The sequence below is a fragment of the Bos mutus genome, chromosome X, assembly GCF_027580195.1.
Source record: "Bos mutus isolate GX-2022 chromosome X, NWIPB_WYAK_1.1, whole genome shotgun sequence".
NCBI classification, from domain to species: Eukaryota; Metazoa; Chordata; class Mammalia; order Artiodactyla; family Bovidae; genus Bos; species Bos mutus.
In genome coordinates this window covers 114,391,211-114,396,284 of record NC_091646.1, presented here as the reverse complement: position 1 = coordinate 114,396,284, position 5,074 = coordinate 114,391,211, and the positions used below count along the sequence as shown (strand labels likewise).

The 5,074-nt window shown below is 41.2% G+C and overlaps 1 pseudogene; it reads left to right on the top strand.

Moving 5' to 3' along the window:
• The first annotated feature begins 239 nt into the window (after nt 1–239).
• On the top strand, nt 240–1,505 carry LOC102279388 (large ribosomal subunit protein uL4 pseudogene; annotated as a pseudogene).
• The last annotated feature ends 3,569 nt before the right edge of the window (nt 1,506–5,074 follow it).

Genomic DNA, 5,074 nt, shown 5'->3' with positions numbered 1-5,074 from the left:
GTGGAATCTAAGAAAATGATACAAATGAACTTATGTACAAAACAGTAACAGACTCATAGGCTTCAAAAACAAACTTATGGTTACCAAAGGGGAAGAGGAGGAGGGATGAATATGGAGCTTGGGAGTAACAGATACACACCACTACATATAAAATAGATAAACTACAAGGACCTAGTGTTTTAGCACCTGGAACTGTACTCAATATGTTATGATAACCTGCTTTTCCTGTGGGAGCCACCAGATTGAGAGGAGTGTGGCCTTCTCCTCTCCTCACCATGGTGTGTGCTCATCCACGGATATCAGTGTACTCCGAAAGGGAAGAGTCCTCTGGCAAAAAAGTCATTTTGCCTGCTGTGTTCAAGGCTCTCATTTGACCAGATATTGTTAACTTTGTCCACACTAACGTGTGCAAAAATAACAAACAGCCCTATGCTGTCTGTGAATTATCAGGTGATCAAATCAGTGCTGATTCTTGGGGTACTGGCAGATCTGTGGCTCAAATCCCCAGGGTTCGAGGTAGCAGGATTCACCGTTCTGGCCAGGGTGCTTTTGGAAACAGGTGTTGTGGGGATTGCATGTTTGTGCCAACCAAGACCTGGTGATGTTGGCACCTCAGAGTGAATACAGCACAGAAGTGATATGCCACTTGCTCTGCACTGGCTGCGAGTGCCTTATCAATGCTGGTCATGGCTAAAGGTTATCATCTAGAGGAAGCTCCTGAACTTTCTTTGGTGGTTGAAGGCTACAAGAAGACCATGGAGGCTGTTTTGTGTCTCAAGAGACTTAAGGTCTGAAATGATATAAAAAAGCTCTATGCCTCTCAGAGAATGAAAGCTGCCAAAGGTTAGATGAAAAACCATCACCATATCCAGCACACAGGACCTTCCATCACTGATAATGAGGATGGTGGTATCATCAAGGCCTTCAGAAATGTCCCTGGAGTTACTCTGCTTAATGCAAGCAAACTGAACATTTTGAAACTTGCTCCTGGTAGTCATGTGGGATGTTTCTGCATTTGGACAGGAAATGCTTTCTGCAAGTTAGATGAGCTGTGTGACACTTGACATAAAGCAGCCTCCCTCAAGAGTCACCACAACCTCCCCCATGCACAAGATGCTCAATATAGACCTTAGCAGGATCTTGAAAAGCCAGAAATCTAAAGAGCCCTCCAAACACCATGCAATAAGATTCATCACAGAGTCCTAAAGAAGAAGCCACTGAAAAACCTGACAATCATGTTGAAGCTAACCCCATATGCAAAAATCATGCCAAGAACCACAAAATTTGGATGGATAGGACAGCAGCAGCACTAGAAGCCAAATCAGATCAGAGGAGGGTTCGAGGCAAGAAGCCTGTAGTGGGAAACACAGGAAAGAAGGCTGTTGGCATTAAGGAGGGGAAGAAGACAGGTGGGTATAAAAGCTGCAAGGACCGAGAAACCAGAAGCTAAAAAGAAGCCCACAGGAAAGAAACCCACCATAGAGGAAAAGAAGGCTGCTGCATAAACTTCAATTTGTTTATCATGTAAAGGTCAAATCATTTTGGACAGCTGATTTTGAATAAAGACCTGATCAAAGAGGCAGTAAGAAAAAATATAATAACTTTAATGAAAAAGAATCTGAAAGAGAATATATATATGTATATATATGTATGTGTGTATAACTGAATCACTTTGCTGTACACTTGAAACTAACACTACATTGTAAATTAACTCTACTTCAGTTTTTTAAAAAAATGATACATTAATTTTTTGGCTGAGCAATTGTAAGAATTATACTGTATATATCACATATATGGAATATACATAAGCTACACACACACACGTAGTGCCTAGTACAGGTTTAGGACATGATATATATATGTGTGTGAGTGTGTGAGTGTGTGTGTGTGTGTGTGTGTATTTCCTGGAGGCTCAGACGGTAAAGAGTCTGCCTGCAATGCGGGAGACCAGAGTTCTGTCCTTGAGTTGGGAAGATCCCCGGGAGAAGGAAATGGCAACCCACTCCAGTATTCTTACCTGGAAAACCCCATGGACAGAGGAGCCTGGAGATCTACAGTCCATAGCGTGGCAAAGAGTTGGACATGACCGAGCAACTTCACTTTCATACACATACACACACATACACACACGTGTATAAATATGTGTGTGCATGTTTTTTGTTTAACACATAGTCCCTCTCTCTCCCTCATGGGACATAGACATAAAGGACATCCCAGTTCGTTAAAGGTAGAGATACCCTCACACTTAAGTGGTAACCCTGAGTAATGCTTGCCTGATAATGGAGTGGTGGTGGAAGAGTGATGTCTGTAAGCCTTGATTCTTAGGCATTTGATGGGCACAGACAATGATGCCCATCTTAGGAAATAATCAGAGTAAACAAGAGTCACTATAATAATGTGGCTTCCAACAGGACTTAAAAAAAAAAAAACCACCAAGTGCTATTTTAGCGTGTGCCTGAGGGTGAATGTTTACAGTAGAGAGCTTTGAGATTTCTGTGTTATCTGGATATAAATAGAACTTTTGAGCCCCTTGGAAGAAAGCTTAGGTATTTACCAAGTTGACCACTATTTTCTGCTGCTGACCAGTGAAAGGCTTTCCAAATGTTTTTCTGATTGTATTAGCCCTTTAAGATGGATGTTTTGATATGACCTCATTGACTAGGTGACTTTCAGAGATGACAGACCCGTCACCAGCTTGACACAGTATCTCCCCACACATCTCAGTCTGCAAAGCCAGGACCAGGCATTTGTTTTCAGGTTAACATTATGAACACCAAATTAATGTGTGGTTTCTACAGAATCCATGCTTTCTCCTTTCTTGTGTTTATAATACATGTGTAAACAAAAGACTTGGTCAAGAACTACATTCCTCTGGGTCACTCTCATGCATCCTGTACCTGTCATCACTCATATCCCTAAAGACTCATATAATTATGCCCAGATTCTATTCTCCATTCAGTTGGGTTAATTGCTAATATAAGGTCAGCAACATTGTGTTCTTAACTTGGGTGTTATTTTTAAGACATTTTTAAAAATGCAAGATGTTAATTAGCAGTAAACATTGACTAGATTGAAACAAAATCTTTCCTTCAAGGTAACACCAAGTATATAAGATGCTTTAAAGTGATTTGAAGATCCTTTTCAACTTGCATCATCAGTCAAGTACAATAGTTATGTTTATATTGTCATGACTCTAGCCTTTGAAACTTGTAAAACTAGTATAAAGATGATCAGGGTACAAAATAAAAGGTCTTCCCTGTCACTGGTACCTTCTTAATGGAATAAGACATTATGGAGTTATTTTACATTAAAAGGCAATTGTGCCAGGGACTAGGAGGTATAAAAAGATAGAAAATGGCCCCCACCATTAAGGAGTTTATTATCATGGGGAGATAGAGTTGGAAGCCAGTGGTTTTAAAGATAGCAAAGGCCCAATGATCACTTCCAGGGGACAGTTTCTTGGTGAATAAGAAATGAATGCTATTAATCAGATAATAATACACACTCAGATTTATTGCATAGTTCTCTGTGTTCCATGTAACATCTCCTTTAATCTCTACTACAACCCTATGAAGTAGGATATTATTTGTATCACCGTTTTGCAGTCAGGGAAAAGGTACAGTCAGGTTAAGTAACTTCCCAAGGCATACAGGTAGCAAGTTGTATAGCCGGGATCTAGAAGAACTGAAGAAATTCTGTTTCAGAATCTGCATCACAACCTCTGTGTTGTTTTACCATTTTGATGTCAAAGTAGGAAAATCAGCTTTACCACTTACTGTAGTAACAAAGGGTGGGTGAAAAGAGAGAACTTTTTATTTTGTGCCCTGGTCTGTCTGTGCGCCACTTCTACAAATTTGGAAAGCAGGAATCATGATAATGTAAAAATAGTTGCTTCTTGACTAGTCGAGTAGTGGTAAAAGGATCTTAAATCACATTTGGATATCTCTTTCATGTTCTGTGTTGGAAGAGGGTTGCCCTTCAGCCTACAAATGTTTCTTGCATGCTTCAAACCTTAGATGTGTTATCTTCGGAAGAATGCCACATTAAAAACACTGAAGGTTGCTTGCTCCATAGTGGCAGATAACTGGATAAATAGCACAATTTGGAGTTTAGTGGTATATATTTAGCTGCTCTAAGACTTAGTTTGGTCCCTTGTAAAAGGAGAATAATGGTATCTACCTTATAGGGTCTTTGTAAGTATTAAATGAGCTATTGAGAGTAAAATGCTTAACTTTATGCCTGGCACATAAAAAAATACTCCATGATAACGACAATCAAGATGATAATGATGATAGTGATGGTGATGATGATAAAACTCTCTTTGCTGATGGCAGGCTCAATTTTCAGTCAGTTCAGACACACTTTTGAAGGAGGTCGCCATTTTCTTCATTACCTCCACCATAGTTTGGTCTCAGGTCTAACGACAGGGAGGGAACACAGCCCCGCCCATCAACAGAAAAGTGAAGTCGCTCAGTTGTGTCTGACTGTTTGCAACCCCATGGACTGTAGCCTACCAGGCTCCTCTGTACATGAGATTTTCCAGGCAAAAGTAGTAGAGTGGGTTGCCATTTCCTTCTCCAGGAGATCTTCCTGACCCAGGGATTGACCCTGGGTCTCCCGCATTGTAGGCAGACGCTTTACCCTCTGAGCCACCAGAGATCAACAGAAAATGGGATTAAAGATTTACTGAGCATGGCCGTACCCATCAGAACAAGACCCAGTTTCCCCCACAGTTAGTCTCTCCCATCAGGAAGCTTCCATAAGCCTCTTGTCCTTCTCTATCAGAGGGCAGACAGAATGAAAACCACAGTCACAGAAAGCTAATCAAACTTATCACATCGACCTCAGTCATGTCCAACTCTTTGCAACCCCATGGACTGCAGCATGCCAGGCTTCTCTGTCCATCACCAATTCCCAGAGCCTGCTCAAATTCATGTCCTTTGAGTCCATGATGCCATCCAACCATCTCATCCTCTGTCATCCCCTTCTCCTCCTGCCTTCAACCTTTCCCAGCATCAGGGTCTTTTTCAATGAGTCAGTTCTTTGCATCAGGTGGCCAAAGTATTGGAGTTTC